Below are 18,725 nucleotides of genomic sequence, written 5' to 3' on the forward strand. Positions count from 1 at the left end.
TCAATTATTTTGTTGAAGACCATAAATGATTTTGTCACAAAAAAGTTTAGCGCAAGAAATCAAGCACTGAAATGTGTTCCAGTGTAATACATCCAAATGTAGATTTGGCTAGAATGACTGTATTAAGAACAATGTGGCCCATGATATTCTCACTTACTTTTGCTGTATGATTTGCTTTTTGATAATGTATTGAATGTAAAAATATGCTATCAGCAATTAATATGGACTATTGAGACATGTTCTTTAAGTCAGGGTTTCAATACACAGTAAACTGCCTACCAGCAACACTAGTATCAGTGACTGATGACTGCACAGGGAACCCAATCACATCTGCAGTCTCAGTGTGGTCAACGCTGCAGAGCTGGAGAGAAAATATGTGTGCGAGAGACGAATCTCAATGCAGGGCCCTAAGAGCTGTGGAAGTTAATTAGACCCCCTGTCGTGGAGCGGTGCTGCTGCAGCGCCCCGAGCACGACTGTGCGTTAATCAATACCCTCCTCCTGCTTCTCTCATGACGGATTGCATCATGGCCCCTAAATTAGCGCTGGGGAGTTCTTGTTGATCAATATGCCACAGACGGGGCAGCTGGAAAGGGCAGTAAATAAGTAATTCTGCGTGGCAGAGGGGAGAAGTGTTTGTGAGCCTAAATAACGGGTCACTGTCTAACGCCTGTTGTGGGCAGTGAGGATGTTTATGTGTGTCAGAGAAAGGGTTAAACCAACAGCTGCACTGCACATTGGAGCAGATCTCGCCTGACCTTATCTCGAACGGAGGGTAATTGTGCTGTGATCCAACAAAATCCACTGATCATCGCTGCTCCACATACATAAAGCATCACAACAACAACTGCTTTTGAAAAAGAGCACGAACAACTGGCGTGCTCCCCTGTGAGCATTTGGGGATTCTCTCCCTTTCTCTTTAGAGCTTGCAGGTCTCCATGGATCCAGGTCACAGTCCTCCCCTCGCCCTGCCTGACACCTACTACTCTGGTAATTATTATTATCTATTTTTATTACTGACCTCATCAATGCCTTTTACCATCATTAACACTCTATTATATCCACTGCTGTTATTACTGGTAGTCATGGAGCATAGAGTAGAGGGGGGTGCGCTGCTTACGGCAGGGTTGAAGGTTCAAACCTTGTCCCGTATCTAGGTGTCCCTGAGCAAAACACTTGACCCCTAAACTGCCTTAACGGCAGCACACTGCTCCCTCGGCGTGGGATGGGTTAAATGCAGAGAATCATTTCCCCAAGGGGATTAATAAAGGACACTTTCTTTCTTCTTCCTCTTCTTCTTCTTCTTCTTCTTACCACTCTCAATACATTAAATTAATTTGTTACAACTCAGTTATGTGGTTCCTCCTGTAAGCGTTATATCTTTTGCCCTTCCGTCCATCCTGGGAGAGGGATGTGCTAAATGCAAAACCGAGGGCATTTTGTTTTCCTCACAACAGCTCTCATGACATGGCAACTGCTCTGCCAGCGGCTCACACCTAGCGTCACTAACAGTACCAACACTGTTAACAGTGTTCACCTGAGGAGAAATAAGAGGGTGGGAGCCGACGCCGTCGGGCTGGCTTTGTCAGCTTCATCCACCGTGAGACATCGAGGCAGAGCAGCAGCCGTGAGCTAACCGGCGGGGGTACGCGCACATGCACGGAAATGCATTAACGGGCCCGTCCTTGTCAACGGAGGAGAAGGTCTGACACCCACACATAGAGATGGAGAGTGACATAACTCACGAATGGAAAAGCTGTAATCATACAACATACATGTCTTTATCGGATGTCAGATTTAAACTGACTTGATGACAATCGAGCATCATGCATATTTTTCGTCATCAGACACATGAAACACAGTCAGCTCTGCACTATCTCGTGGTTTAGTGCAGTGTTGTAGGATTTCCCTTCTCTGAAGCATGTTCACACTGACTTGCATAAAGCACATTTTCACTCTGCGGGAACATGTTTCTGCATCACTGCACTGCAGCAGTCATCACAGTATCGCCCTCTTCTGTGGAACATGTGGTTTGTTTGCATTTGTCTGCACAGTCTGCAGGCAGAACTAACTTAACGGAACTGTGTGTGGTAGCAGCTACCTGCATTAAGTTGATGCAATCAGCATAGAAACACACATAAATCGAAGGTTTAAAGGTTTATAATTGCAGTTGACGAGGAGGTAAACTGCTGGTGACATGTATTCCTCAGCTTCTGAATTAATTAACACGTACCATGTGCTCAACCTGTTTAAAAGTTTAACACAGGAGTCTTTACACTTAATGCATGCATGAAGAAGCATATTTGTTTACTTATGCTTTTGCTTTCAAGTCGTCAAAATGCTAATGAGTGTATTTTGCCAACTATTCACATGCAGATAAGAGCTTTAGAGGCTCATGTGCTTCAATGTGCTCCTGCTTAGTTGCCTTTGTTAGTCAGGATTTTTGGGGGAGCTTTCTTTCAGTCTATTTAATATGTGCATACATAAGAAGTCTGTCCCTAAATAGCACTCACCTCCTGCTGGTAATGAGGCCACAACTCACAGCTTTAGTTGGCCTTTCTCCCAAAAATGAAGTGCCGTTGTGGGTTAATGGAAATTCGCTGTTCTTCTGCAGGAACAGCGTTATTATTGCTTCCTGGCTTTATTTTCACTTCCAGCGAGTTCAACTAACTGGTAGATCAGCAAGATTTCCCCAATTTATAAAGTTCTGTTGTACATATGTAATATTTGATGTAAATATTTGAGATAAAGTTCTTTCATTTACAATGTTTCACTTTCACACCTTTTTGTGTTGGTGTTAGAATGGGCTTTTTCTGGTAGAGTTTGGAGTCATGGCCAGATCCCTCTGAATATTCTTTTACTCCACAGCCCAGAGCTAACAGCAGGGAAGATATGTTGCTCTGTATTGAGGATTGCGTGACAAAACAGCAGCGCCCAAAGGATTCAAAGGATCTTTCTGTGAAGAATCCGATTGGATTCATGATGAGGCTGGAATAGATGTTGCAAGTTTTGGCATGAGTGTAAGAAAAGTCTCCTTTATCTCCCCAAATTTGTGGTGTACTTCCATTTTTTTTGTGAATCTCCACAATTAAGCGCATATCTTTTCTCTGTGTTAGACGGCTTCTAACAACCTAACCGAATGCGTTTGCACGGACGTGTCAATATGTATAAACTGCTTTTATAAAGCTGGCAGGGAATTAAAATTGGTTTTGAGGTTGATGAATCGACTGCACAGCTTTCAAAATTTGCTCCCCTTTCGGCTTGAGGATGCTGTTGTTTGTGCCTTCATTCAATTCAGATGTTTTTTGTAAAATACAATCCCAGTTCAATCCATCTGGACGCAGATCACTGTCAACCTCATTCTTTATTGTTATTACAGTTCTTTCTCTCTCAATCATAGATATGCTTGTGTTAGATCATTGATATCAGTAAGTAAGTGGATTTCCACATTATACTTACTGAGATAATCTTTTGTTTCATTTTGTAGAGATTATCCTCCTTCTGATGCAAAAGGACATTTATCCGCACACAAATAGACAACTCAATTTGCTCTGCCTCAAATAACAGTGAACATGGTGTCATCTGCTTCTGGTAATCTCCACTTTTGAATCAGTTGCTTATCGTCACACACCATGCTTCAATGAACAGTTGCATGGGCTGCCATGTGTTCTGTCTGTGTTATCGATGGAAATTAACCTAAGAATGCATCAACAGCAATATTTTAAATTAACTCTTTTTTTTCTTCTTCTGTCCTTGGAATTGTTACACTCTCAATCCATGAAGCTATCTGCAGGCTTAGAAATTATGTTGAATATTTCTTAAAATAACCATGCACTCGCTTTGCAGAGGCAGCACTTCTTCCTCAAATGTATTTTTTAATCATTCTTAAAAAAAAAATACTCCTGTGAGTTTAACCAGGACAAATATGTCTAACAAAACCCCCAGTGGTACAAGTTTCTGTACAAACGTGTGCTCTGCACATCAAGGGCACACAATGTACTGTCGGTGTCATTGAAGAGTAATGCCACCAACATCTGGAAGACTATGTGACATCTGCAGGAACATCAACATATTATTTAAACTGCAGCAGCTGAGTGGCTAATTATTTATTTGACCTTCAAAGTGAAGAAGAAAAGTCTCCTTTGAATACTATTTGATTACCTATTCAACAAGCTATGGGTGCAGAACAAGATGTGTCTTCTGAGGGAAACAGTTATTGAGAAAAACTAATGTGCCTTGTTGTTTCAGTGTTGCTCTTGTGCTCTTGTGTCTGGCTCAATTGACCGTTGGCTCTGCCCTTGACGGAAGGTCACTGCTTTGAGCCTGATTTGGTTGGTTGAAATGAAACAATTAAATCAACCTTTTGATTTATAAAACCAAAAAATATGAAATGTACATTTTGTGTTTCACAGGCCAGATATGTTTGCTGTGGTGGACAAAAAAAGCCATTTAATTTCGGTTGGACATTAAAATAGATTACCAGCCCGGGACGTGCTTCCCATGACCTGTGTCAAACAAATAACATCTTTTTTTGTGGTCCACTGCCAACATGGACAGAAAAAAAACAGATGTTATTTATGGTGACAGTAGCAGGAAAGATGCAGGAAAGAAGGGAAGGAGGATGTCATTGAAAAGAATTGCAACCTGAAGTGGGTCAACTCTCCTGGGCACACTCGGAATGGATGATGGTGACACAACGGAGCTGCCATTTGACAGCTGCTTGGAAATCTATATATTTTTCCATTCAGTGTAAATAAACAACAGCCACCAATAGAAACTGTAAAGTGGCTGCTCAGAACAGGCTCAAACTCAGGTTAAAGTTATTGCCGCGTGTTTGAGGAGCACGCCTGCACGCAGGTGTGTGAATAGCTTGTAGTGATGAATAATAAGAACTAACCGGCTGGTCTTCTTGGACTGACTTCACGGTTTGGAAACCTGCAATTTCCCAAAGAGAAGCAAACCCCAAATGAGATTTTGTTACACCGCTTTCATAAACACCTCATGAGCACAGAAGGAGAATCCTTCTCTGTAAAGTAGGTTAATGCACTGTTGGTCAGGGATAGGCAAAAAGTCAATACAATGGTTTCGAAACAGGAAGCATCACCGTAATTAAGATTTCCATAACGCATGAAGTCATTACAATCTTCTAGCCTCATTAATGTTGCAGAATAGTTTAAATAATAGTGCTTACTTAAGTGATTTTCACACTAACAAACAACTTAAGAGAATATTTTTAATAGATTTGTATTTTATTTGCATAGAAAGTTACAACGTTCCATATTTTGACTTGCATTTCAGTTTAAACTAGATTGTTTTAAATTAAATAGGGCAGCTGTCTGAGCTTACACGTGTAGCTGGGAGAATTTACTCATTATTTGCTCTCAGAAAAACTCCCTGCTGAATAAATACAAAACATATATTTGTACAAATGTTGTACAGCTGTAATGGTTCTAGAAGAGATAAACGGAACGAAATCCCTGCGCTTATCTCTCTTTCAGTCACAAACACACATAGGCTCAACAGTTCTCTACAACTCGTGTTTGTCTGTGTCATCACTCATCATAGACACTGCAGTCATTAATAATACAAGACAAGAGTCAGTGCATAAAACAAAGAGGGGGGTGTGCGGGGGCAGCTTTGGGACAGTTTTGCAACAAAGCCACTTTAAAGCTGAAAAATGTACTTTCTTGTTACTTGTTCTTCTGAGTTAGCTGAGTAAGTGCACTTATAGTACATCGCTTTGGATAAAAGCGTCAGCTAAATTACATGTAATGTAAAGCATCATATCTTAATCATTTATCAATTTTTGCAACTGCTCCCTATAGTTGTGAATGCTTTGGGTATTTAAACAGAAGGAAGCCTATAATAATGGTTGAGGAAAGTAGCTTAGGGGATAATATCTGCATACCCTGCTTTTAAATAAAAAAAGACGTAAAATTAGGCAGTTGCCAAAAATGTGATTGTGTTGTGTAGACGAAGCACTGTGTGTCACACAGGAAGCAAAAACACTGATCTAAGAATCCTATGTCAGTGCTGTTTATAACATACAGCAAGCAGCAGAGTGTCAAACAGTTCAAACGAAACTCAGCAAAGAATTATTATTTTTGATGGTGACTGAAAGATGTAGGTCTCTGGTAATACTACCCCCGGCTGCAGCGGCGACATTGAGACGCTCCCTGAATAGCAATTACAGTGCTTGGCGGATTTCACTGCCTTGGTCTTCCAAGCAGAGCTTTTCTTTTTTGGTGAGTAAAATCTACAGTAGAAAATAATTTGTCCTTGATTGCTGGAGTGCAACTGCCAAGTTGAATGTTCACGATAATCTCATCATTAATTCATATTTCTAATTAATTCAGTGTGCCCTTTAAATAATGCGGGATCTTTTTTTGTAGTAGATCCAGAGAGATTACTGCACTATTAATTCCAGCAGCCATTCCCAGCTTTAATAGAGGTCTACAACCTCAGTAAATCCTGCTACATCTGACCAGCGAGGACTTGTTTTCTCCTCCCCCCCCCCATGTGTAATATGTTGTTTCTATCGGAGGGCATTTCATCACCATTTATTATAAAATAACCAAGTGTGTTGTGGTGCCGCCACGGGGCTGACTCACAGAGCCCTAATCAGTTCCTGTCAGCGCTGCATATGTTATATCTAGGTGAGTGTTAAAAACAGGAAGGAAAGTTCACTTCCTTCTGAACACGAAAACAAACATACTCTTCGATTCACAATCTGAGAATATGAAACGACAGGGATGTTTAGTGAGGGCGGATAAATCAGGATGCAAATGGCTACTCACCTCACGGCATGACAGCTATTGTCTGACTGTTTTGGGGGGTTCTGTGGTTTACTGCTGCGTATGATAAACAGGAAGGGGACGTGTGTGAAAGCCATTTCTTCAGAGGATAGTGAAACTATGTCACTATTGGCAGACGACAGTTACAAGAGAACAGACAGAAACGTGCAAGATTTGCAATTACAATGCCAGCAGCTGTTCATCAGTGTGTGGTTCTGTGCTCTATGTCTTCAATACCATGTAAGAGTCCAATAACCTGCACAATGTGAATGAGCTGTGCAGTATTCAGCATGCCGTTTCTGAGCAGTCAGAGCTTAGTTCTCCCAGACATATGACTTAAAATAGTGAACAGAAAATGTATGCAACAATCTGAATACACTCAAAGCAAATGGGAAGCAAGTGTTTGGTTGTTAGCTCTAAAGTCAAACAGAGAGCACAGCAACTACACTTATCGATCGTGTAATTCTTGTGTCAAATCAATAACAAATATTAGTTTCTCCTCAGTTAAAAATGATTCCCCCAGAGCGGGGAAAATTGGTGGAGGATTAGTGGAGGCCGTCTTTCAATTAGAGACTTGGGAGGTTTCACCATTGATCCAACTTGGAACGACTTATCAGTCCCATTGATGCATTGCTACCAGGCAGATAAGAAATGACTTTGCAGATGATACGTGTTTGTCAGCAGGGTGACGAGAGAAAGTAGCAGCTGCATCCCAGTGGAAAACAAAAGAGAGGACATCTGAGTTGTGTTTGTTGTTTGAGGCAATAGCTGTCTCCAACTATGTGGATACAGGCCTCCAAAGTGTTTTGTTTTAGCATTATTGAGAAGTGGGGTCATTTTCTCATAGACTTCTTCACAATCTTACTTCCTGTGGAGTCGCTTCCTGATGCTCTTTAGAAATACTGCAAGTTTCAGGCCATTTAACATTGACTTCACTTTTCAGACCTGGAGGTTGCAACCTGGCTGACGTGCCAAACAATTGCTGTTTCAAACTTCTGAAATCGGAGTATTAGCTGTTTTTCATCGTTATTTAGTTTTTTGTAATGCAAGAGTAATAAATCATTCTTTCTGCATCTTCTTGGATATAGCATATACGTAGTTATTTGTATACTGTTGCCGCAGTGGATTTCTCAGTGTGCTCTGTTTATATCGCAAACGCTAGAACGGTCTCTTTGGTAAAACAACAGGTGAAAACAAACAGGTGACATAATATGCATACAATTATCCTTGACAGACTTTGGTCTCTTGTTTTTTGCTTTAGAAACAGGGTGCTGCACTATATGTTTAGCTCTGAAAGAGGAAAAAATACACTTTTTTTCACAAATTATATTTTTAGATTGTGTGCTACCTGTGCTCACAACATCCAGTTGTCCCACGTTACATGAAACAAGCGCACCAGGAGCAGCGTTTAGCTGGCCACAATTTTTTTTAAACCCCTTCATACGAATCCCAAAGAGAGAGTAGGGATTTTACACAATGAACCCATTATGGTCTATTTAATTCTGTCCTCTGCATCTGAAGGGCAGATAATCCAGTGGTGGTCATGCAAAGACCAACACACGATACACACAATGGAGCAACTGCTGTCTTGTGATGCAGATGAATGAGAGTTAGATCGCCTGGATTTATCTCTTGCATCATGTGCTTTACTCACAACTCCTGACCTCTAGTGCGTGTATGTGTGTTTATGTCCTTGTAAAGAAACACAAAATAAAATGGAAGCAATGTTTTGCATCTATCTGCAACTCTTTTCAGTTTAATTTCTCATCAGAGTTTATAGGATTCTGTTGTTTGGCCGCTGTCCCGTCTCGTCTGCCTGATTCAGCATGAGTAATATCACTGCTGCTCACTGGGGATTTCTAGAGTGTCCCTCTAAGTTGGAGGCCGATGCTGAGTCACCGTTTAGAGGAGAATAATTGTAGTTGACAGGGCCATGGGGGATAGAAAGCACAGACAGCAACCAACCCATGAGTTGATGCTGCTGAAATATGCAGAGTCATCCTGTGTTGTGTCAACACACACCGTCCCTTAAGGCCAGACAAGCACTAAGCTTGCAATAACCCAGTGACTATTCAGACTACAGGTGATGGAGATAGAAGGGACTAAGCTATACTCACAGGTGAGAAAAACCCTCAACACTCTCTCATTAAAACAAGATCTTTTAGTAAAATACCAAAATACACACCAGCCAGGTGCAATCGGAGGCTCTCACTTCCCCAAAGATGATCTATTCTGCTTAGATGCGAATGTCTAAGTGCACATTATATTACTGAGCTGCCATTATTATCCAAACCGACTGAAATTGCATTACAACCCATGTGATATATTTTGCCTGGGGAGCAATTAAGGGTTGGGTGTATTGCTCATGAGCATCCGGGATTTTAACCGCAAGCCTCGCGGCCCCCAGCACTACTCCATGCGCCACCATCGGCCTTCATAAGATCCGTGTGATGCTGTTGCTCTAAGCAATTGATTTAACAGCCAAGACTGACAGGGGCCGAGCGATAAAACTGATTGAAGTGCACAGTTTACACACAAGGAGATTTAGACGGAACGGATGATCACACACAGCAGCTGAACATCTGGGGGTGGGTTTGAGACGGGTGAAGCAGAAATCAGGATTAAAATCAAAATGCAGGGTAAGCAATAAAATATCTTCTCAGGGTTAATCATATCCGACAGAGGCAGAAAAGGGTGTTCTTGTATTCCCTTCAGTGGAATTCTCTCACAGCTCTGCACAGTATATGAACGCACACATCTCACAAATTGACCAGTGTTTGATGGGATTTTGGTTGTCGATGTGCTGGGGCAAAAAATCACCTTTTCTTTAGTACAAGGTAACTTTTTTTGGGGCACCATGTTTCACCAATAGCGACTGTTACGTAAGGTCACTCAAATTACAAATTTGACAGGACATAAAGAAAATCATAGAAATTGAATTAAAATTAAAGCCTATAATTTGTATATTGTTTGTGCAATTTTACATATTATTATTATTATTATTTTGTCCTCATTTTTACTTTGCAGAAAGCGGGAAAGCTGAGTGCTGACAGGCATGGAGCAACCCGGGGATACGCTCGCGTGCGCAAATCTGACCAGATCTCCTCTCCTCTCATACATCTCATTCGGCCTCTGAGCCCCCCCGCCCAGACCCGATCAAACCCGAATCGCCCCCTAAGCAGGGATGAGTTTCACCGCGTCAAACCTCTCGTGCGTTGCCCAGGAAGCGAAGCGCGCCTCCGCGGGCTCTGCCGTGTCCCTTTAAGTACAGCAGGCAGTGCTGTTGGTCCGTGCGGGGAGCGCAGGACGCACGGTGCGCCGCGCCGTCAAACAGCCTCTCTCTTCACATCGGACAGTCGACACAGGAGACGGGTCGGCCCTCCCGCCTGCATCAGTCCCGTCCACTCGTCCACCAGCTGACCGCAACGAGGGGAAACGAGAAGCGGGCCGGGGAGCGCGCAGCCGTCGTGGCCATTCACGCTACTCCCTCCTTCTCCGACTGACGGATAGGAGCGTGCAGCGGCTTGGTCGGCGGCACCGTGGAGTGCATTGCTGACAGTACATTGCAACGCGACACGAGCTGATTGCACCGGCGAACTAAAGGTAGTTACCTGCGGAGGGTTGGCAGGTGACCAAGAGGGCACGTTGGGCTCAGTGACCGTGGAGATGAAACATCATGTCACTGCGTGTGGGATCCTCAGCTGCTTAGTTGCGTCTCGTGAACTGCATCAAACCGTCTGCCGAAGCCTCGCATCGACTCTAGTTTAAAGGTAAGGGGAAGCACTGCATATTTCCAATTTGATGAGAACGCAGAAGGAAATGTTACATGTAAAGGAGCCCTGTGTCCATGGGCTGGTTTTCATTGTGCTGTTACAGAAGTCTGCACCTGTCACCACTGGCATGATAACTGCTGGTTTATGAATCAAATCCCACAATGCCAGAAATCACTTATCCAAAATGAGTTGTACTGCAACTGTTTTCCAATGATCCCTGGCATTTGGAATCCTTCAAGAATAAATGGTTAAAAACAACGCTGAACAGTGGAAAGGCCACATGCTCTATACCCCTGGGGGCTGGAGTTGGTGGTCTGATCTGCCCTGTACACTACACAGACACATCGAAATATGTTATTCAGTTTATTGGGCCAGGTGGCTCATTTGTTGATATTTCGTGTGGTATTTGCATGCTGACAGACGTGAAGGTGCCCTCTGCATTACACATTGTTGTATCCAGTGGAAGTGCATTGCAGGGTTGGTCAGTGGCTCACAGTCTGAACGACTTCATCTTTCTCCCCAAAGTGTGAAGTTACTGACTTTCATTAGAGCACTTGTGCACATTTTTAACCAGAGCTGTAAATCATAAACTGGCCATAAACTCATTTGTGTTTTCTTTGATTTAAGCATTATTGTTGTGTCTCGTTATTTATTAATGATTTAAACAAGAGTTCACCTCTGCTTGACTGCGTTTGACTTTTGTTTTTTATTACACTTTCTTTGGTCCGATTTTAGGAAAGCTGCTTATTTATTTTGTAAATTGTAAATCAAAAAAGGGTTAAAAGACATCTGAATATGTATGAAAATTCTAAAAGCAATATAAAATATCAGTAGCCCCCCCGTTTCTGATGAGGAGTGGGTGCTGTAGATCATTGTATTGAACCAGCCGCCCAGTGTGAAGTGGAAGAAGAAGAACATAATGGTTGTTGAGATTGATCACTATGCTAAAATCAATTCATGAAGGGCCCTAATTGCTCATGCTGCTGCTATTTCAGCACATGGCATGAAAGTAAATAGGAAGCAAAGAGTGTGACAGGTCTCTCGTTATGGCAGCGCGGCCACTCGGTTCATAACCCCTAAATCTAGACCAAGCAGAACCGATCAATATCATGAACGTCGCTGTGAAATCAAAATCAAAGCTCTAATTCTAATTTAACCTTTCAATTTCGGGAGTATCTGTCTGGTCATATATTGCGCTTTAAAAAAATAAAATCAAGTTTCTTTGTGGCTAACGGCAGCTCAGCTAAGCTCAGTCTCCCCCCCCGGAGGCCCGAGTGAACAGACGTCTGTGGGATCCAACGACCGAGAGATATTTGTAGAGCTGCAACTAACGATTATTTTAATAATTGATTAATCTGTCGATTTTTTGTTCGATTAATCGATGAATCGGATAAAAAAAAATGTAAAAACATTAATTTCCAACCCTTTATTGAAAAATAGAACTGACAGTGCAAAACATATTTAGAAAGTGCAGAGATTGCTAGACAGATTGCTCCTTGAACATCCCTAAGTAAGCAAGTAAAATGGACTAACACAAAAAACATACACACATCGCATGATGTATACTTTACAGCTGCCAAATTAAATATGTTAGGCACAACAAATATTTAGATTACATTTTTCCAACATGTTTCCGTTTAAGGTGCTGAATCATCGCCGTGGTGCTCCCGTGCCAGGCCATGTTGCTTTTGCATATCTTACAATCAGACATGTCCACCCTCCCGATTTTTCCGGGAGACTCCCGAATTTCAAAGCCCCTCCCGAAAACCTCCCGGACCGACCTTTCTCCTGATTTCCAATTTCCAACAATATTGCTGCACCATCCGTAACTGGGCGCGCCGTTTCAGACCGAACAATAATAAAGGTTACACCTTAAAGTCAAGCGCGGCAATTAGAACGGAAAAAGATGAGACTGGCGCTGCAAAGACAACCGCTAGCACCCCCCCCCCCCCCCATTTCAGTGTGAAATATCCCCATACCTGGGAGGATTTAGGTCGCATTGGTTTCTCTTCCTCCGCCATGTTTCAGAACAGTATTACGGGTCTCTCCGATGGTCTTTCCTCTACCTCAGCTCTGCTGTTTTTGATTTATTTTTCTTAGCAATGCTCTGCTGGGCGGAGCTTTTTTTCTTCTCTGTTCTGCTGCGCGAGCGCTCAACTTTTTTTTTGTCAGCTCTGCACGCGCAACTTTTTTTTAATACTCAAACATAATAGTCGCGCGACACAACGAATCGATAATGAAATTCGTTGCCAACGCTTTTAATAATCGATTTTAATAGATTTCATCGATTCGTTGTTGCAGCCCTACATATTTGTACGAACGAGAAGATGCTGTTCCTTTCTCTGCAGTTGCTTTAGGGAACAATCCGAGTCTGCAATCAGTTGCATCTATCGGCCCGAAAAGATTTAATCTTAAAATATATTGTGTTGAATTTCAACTGGCTCAGATATGAAGTGCCTTTTGTAACGGCAGCAGAACGAGAAGGCCTTGAATTCTTCCCTGGCTTATCTCGTCATCCTCTTAGCGACCTTTCAGGGAGGAGTCATGGATCACAGCCAATGGCCTGCAGGCCTTGAAGACCGCCAGACGAACTGATGGGAACGTTACAGTTTGCGAACCTGTGTTAGCCAACATTACAGTGAAGTACTGGTGCAGCGTGAGCTGTGTGTAGGTTGAGTCGTGTACTTGCTCCCGATATATCACCATTAAGAAGGAATTTCATCCTCATTAGAGCGCCTACAAAAATAGCTTAGTGTTAAACACTCTGCTGTCATCTCCAAAGACTTGCTGAAATTTCCAGACTGTTTTTAGAGTCTAAAGTTCAAAAGCAGAACCCTCGATTCACACTCTTCAAATTCTAGTTTTATTGGTGTGAAACTGCAAGTCTAGCTAATTTATCATGCCTTGAAATAAATTATTTTGCTGTTCCTTGAAAGAAAAGATGATTTTTTTTAATGAGGATAAGCTTTAAAACTGTGTCTGACAGATCTGAGGTCAGACTAGTTGAATGCGCATTTTAGCCCGATTTTCAGCTTATCAGATTATTCACAGCACCTCTCCCGGAAGAGGGATCCAGATAATCACTGCCCAGACAGTTGGTAAGGAACTACTGTGCTGGAGACAGAAGGCTAAACTTCAACAGACATCCATGGCTTTATTGGCAGATATAAGCTTACATGGCTCCAACAGACTCAAACCTCGAATGCAGACACAACACAGTGTCTGACAACCCGAAACAGCCAATCATGTTATTCAACTCAGGCCTGCTGTTCAGACAGAGACAGGCGCCCTGCTGAGGACATCACTGTTGTTTAAGCAAACCAAGGCTTATGTGAGGGCTTAAATGGTGTGTGTGTGTGTGTTGTTGCGGTTGAGTCCGGGTGCAAGGTTGTGATCTGTAAGACTTCTAACTCCCTTAAGTGTGAGAACCACTAGCAGTCTATCAGTCCATATATGTAACACAAGCTACTTTGATCAAACAAAAGCATTGTTTAGTATAGCATAGTTTGTTTGCAGACTTGAATGTGATTTACTGTAAAATAATTAAATTTGGAAAAACCTTTCATCTCTCCAAACTTTCTAGCCAAACATGGATTATTAAAGCCTTTGCTGTTCTTCCGAAGGTCAGTTGCGGCATCAACTCTGGCTCCTCTCCGTCTGAACCAACCTCTCCGTCAAAACTCACTGCGTGAACGTCCATTACTGAAGTGCTCAGAGGAGGCAGCGAGCCTGAGGAGCAAAGACGAGGGGGAGAGAGAGTGTGAAAGCATTGGACGGCGCAGACGGAGAAAAATTGTGAAAATAACATCCACATTCTCGCTTGACCTTGAGACAGTGCCAGTCGTTGAGATTAGCACATCACCACTGTAATTGCTCACCTTGAGTTGCAGACCCCCTAGTCCTTTCTTGCACTTGATCCCCGCCTCACAAAAAGGCTTTTGTTGCCGTTAAATTGCCGTCCTCTGTTTTCTGTACCTGCTGCCCCAACAGAGCGGAGACCTGGCAGTCACAGTGCTGCCTGTGTGTCGGTGTGTTCGTTGGACCTCAAACTAAAGCCCCATTGATGCTCTTAAAGGAGTATTTCCCAATAGGTCAAAGAAAGCCAAATAAAGTAGGAATAAAGTTCACAAATCATTTCAAGGATTTGACTGCTTACATTTAAAGTACTTCTAAAGCTCTATTAAAACCAGTGAGTGGCCCCACAGTGTTTTCTCGGCTTTCAGACCATCAGCAATGTTAGTGGATCCGGGAAAACACATTCATTCAAATCCACACTGCACAGTTGAAGATTTAGACAGGCCTTTTGCTCAAAAGAGGATGTTGAGAGATTGTGCCCTGTCCTAACAACGCTGCGATGCAGCAGCAGGAGGCGCCCCGCCGTGTTAAAGAGTTAGAAGGGGTGCAGCCCCCTCTGGTCCTGTCAGCTGTGCACTCAGTGTCAGCAGCGGCTTCAGATCTCCATCCGGCCTGCCCGGGCCTAATTGGGCTCTCACACTTGCCAGATGAATTTGTCAGGTTGCTGTGAAAGGAGGTACTCTGCCAAATCAAGATGTGCATCACTGTGGTCCACCCAGCCGCCGCTGTGGTGATCACGGGATGACAGCATCCTCCAGCTCTGTAACAGACAAACTACTTTTGGTTGTTTTCCCCGAATTAGTCATAAAAGGGAAAGCAGCAGCACATTACCGTGATAGCGTTGTGCTCAGTGATTGCATCTGCTGGGATCTCAAGTGAAAGATGTGCGGGAGTATCTGAGGCATCGTCTATTTATACACACTTTAAGTAAGGGCTTATTATTCTTACACTCAGCCCAACAATGTCGTTCCATTAATTTCCAGCAGCAAGCGGGATGAGCGTCTAAATCAATCCCCTTATCAGCTACTTTTCTGATCTGGTGTTAAGCAGAGCGCACACACTTGAGCTCCTCTGCGGCAGCGATCTCCTTCATCTGTTGGAGGAGCGGCCCTGGTTGGCCGCGATGTAAGAAAAAATATCACATGCGGAAAAATGAAGCACGCCTGGTCACCCACAAGCTCAGTCGCCACGCCTTGTCAACCCTCATCACCTCTGCACTCCCTGTGTGACTGTGCAGATGTCTTTCTCGGGCTGCTTGAGGGTGGGATGACTCAGCTCGAGCTCCTGCTCAGCGCCTCACTGACTCTGGGTTCGGCTCTCTCTTCAGTAACCCACGGCAACACGAACACGGCCTGGCGGAACCGTTCGACTGAGGCCCCTGCAACGCGGGCAGCATAATCTGCTGTGTTGGACCCTTGAACGCAGTTGGTTCCCCAAGTTATTTTGGTCTGACTCACTGCTGCAGCACTATGAGGAGGGCTCAAGCATCTCTCCAAACAGATCATGGAGTTGTCCAAGAATATTAAATCACCATTGAATAGAAAAACCACAGAGGCTGCTGTGGATCTGTAAACAAAAAAATTAACTCGAATTGTTGATGATTAAGATCAATCGTTCTAGTTGTAAAGTTTGTGTTCATGCCACTTCCATTTGGAGTAGTGGAAACTTGTTTTTTCCTTCCCTTATCATTACGGCTTTTAGTGGTAAGTAACGATGCGGGATGCTCAGGTGTTACAGTTTGGAGGGAAGATGGTCATGTCGGCCGATATGTATTTTCAGCTTATTTTGTCATTTCATTCACTTACTGCTATTGGGATCTTTCCATGCACATGGTTTCAGTTTCAGTCCCTCAAATGTCTGCCTCGATTCAAATGTAATAGAGGTGGGGGGGAATTTTGTTAACGGCGCTCACAGAATTGAATAAATGTCTCAGTTACTCAGGAAAATCCACAGACCTCACTGAAAGACATTTTCTTTGGAAGTGTTTTCCACTAAAGACAGAATCCCTTTCAGTTTTACACGCCGAAGGTCTAAACCTAAGCACATAAAACAACTATCTTCATGGCAAGAGGCCTCTACAGGGAAGTAAGAAAATATGTTTTTTAGACATGAGTGAACTGACCCTTTAGGTAAAAGCAACCACATGCATGTTGGACTGAAGTTATTCTTTTACGAAGTTAGCATCCCGCTGTTGCTATGTTATTTCAGAGATGCCTGTTTCTGTATCTGTGCTGTCTTTCTTCCATTGCTTCAGATATGTTGTTTATGTTGCATTAGGGCAAAGCTGAAATCCAGCTGCATGCTCGTCATATTTTATTCATCTCAGGACAGGCAGCAGCACTGAGGCTTGCTCCTTCGTGCGAGCCCAGAACAGGCAGCCGCCAAAAAGCCTGAATCCCCAGACACTTTGCCCCTTTTTACTTCCACACACACACACACACATATAAAATAAAGGGCCATTTAAAGCCACGCTGCAGGCTCGCCTGCGTAGATGTGCATACGTAAACCTTTCCATCATTGCAGAAGTGACCCTTTCTCAATATCCTTTAGGTCTCAGCTCCATGTGGTAACTGATGACAACATTTTCACATTCTGTAGAATGCTTGAAATGATTAATATTGTATATTGCATATACAATATTAGGAAACAAAATGTTTATCTGAAACCCTGCAGAGTACATTATTAGCAATATTTTCACAATATTAACTAACTGACAGAAAAAAAATGGGTCAAAGAAGGAAAATACTGGGAACATGTCTGTTTACAACCATTTTGTATAGACGCACACAGTACATATACACACATTTGAAGACTTAAGTATGTATACATTTCAATTCAAGAGAATCGCGCTGCAATCGTGCTACAGTTGTACTCTCGTCACTTCGAGACTTGGATTAAATACATTAAACCCACTTGGTTTTAGTGCAGACTCATATTACATGGGCTTTTTTTCTCAGTCATGGAATTGTCATTTCATGTAGAGCAATGACAAAGTAAATAACTTGTCAACAAAAACAAACAACAGTGGACTATGAATAGGACACGCGAGCAACAAGGCTTCTAACGATGTTCATATTTAATTGAAGAGGAAATGTTGACAGCAGCCCTCTGGAGCTGCCCGACCTTTACACGCTGATTTGGGTGATGGCGATGAAGCCCATGGTTCAGTACACGCTTTGCAAGACGTGCGTTCCGAGCTCCCTTCTACAAACACACTCTATGTTCTTCAGATGAATGCATCCGGACCAGAGCACCCAGCTCGCTGCCCTGCGTGACTGTGCACAGCGAAGAGTTCGTCAAAAACAACTAAATAGCTTGTGGCCAACAACATTGAGAATGGAGCCGACTGTTAGCATGCCATCCTTTCATTCTGCTTTAAAAAAAGAGAAATCAGATGTATGAATTGCATTGATCGGCATAACTCTTTAATGTTCAATGCAATTTAGAGGCTCTTTTGCTATAAAGTTTTCTACTTTCTTCCATCGTTTCATCTTCCTTCATTTCACTTTATGTTCGTTTGCCCAACAGACTAAGTAAAAGTAAAAGTAAGCAGATGCATCAAATGCTTTCATTCAGCTGTGGGCGGTGTGTAGGTGATTAAAGCAGTTATAGCTTGCATACTTGCAAAAGTATATTTTGCCAGCGGGGGGAAACACTGACTTATGTCGCTACTGAAAACATGCGTTTAAGCTGCATTAAACTCAACTTCTGTTGAGGCTACAGTCTGAAAATGATCTTGCTGTTGTTGTGATTGCTTGTACAACTTTCAACTATATCATCAGAATCTGGTGAGAAAACAGACTCAGAATATTGGTCATCTAACTCCGTAGTTACACAAGTACAATTATTTCCAAATATCACTGAATCTAAAATAACACAGACGCACTTCCTTATTTGGAACAATTGTTTATGAAACGGATCATTTTGTTATCTGAATGCAAAATAAGCCAGTGGTGGAACATAACCACGTGCGTTTACTCAATATTATGCACGTTTAGTGATTAAACCACGGAGCATCTTGCAATGTGATCCCACCACACGCTAAACCGAGGAACTTAATTTTGAACTTGTTGAAGTTTTGTGACCACATCTTTCACGGTTTCTAAAATATCTAAAAAAACAAATAGAGCCACTATATTTTGGGAGTGAGTGGGACCAACTATCACTCCCAAAATGAAGTCAGCCATACAAAATCTGCGTGTTATCCTCGAAAGCAACTGGAGCCTGGAGCAACACTTGAAGAGAGTTGTACAGTAGTGTTTTATCAACAGAGAGAAAATCTTCCAAATTAGATCAGTTCTGTT

General features: G+C 42.7%; 1 protein-coding gene across 3 annotated transcripts in view; it reads left to right on the top strand.

The window, feature by feature from the left end:
• Positions 1-9,858: 9,858 nt before the first annotated feature.
• The window catches only part of wscd2 (WSC domain containing 2), a 36,186-nt gene continuing 27,319 nt past the window's right edge, over positions 9,859-18,725 (top strand). For all 3 annotated transcript variants that reach the window (XM_062562337.1, XM_037482931.2, XM_037482930.2), the window contains exon 1: positions 9,859-10,563. The gene's annotated coding sequence lies outside the window, so the exon portion shown is untranslated. The remainder of the gene's footprint in view (positions 10,564-18,725) is intronic.

Source organism: Pungitius pungitius, chromosome 5 (assembly GCF_949316345.1).
Source record: "Pungitius pungitius chromosome 5, fPunPun2.1, whole genome shotgun sequence".
Classification (NCBI taxonomy): Eukaryota; Metazoa; Chordata; class Actinopteri; order Perciformes; family Gasterosteidae; genus Pungitius; species Pungitius pungitius.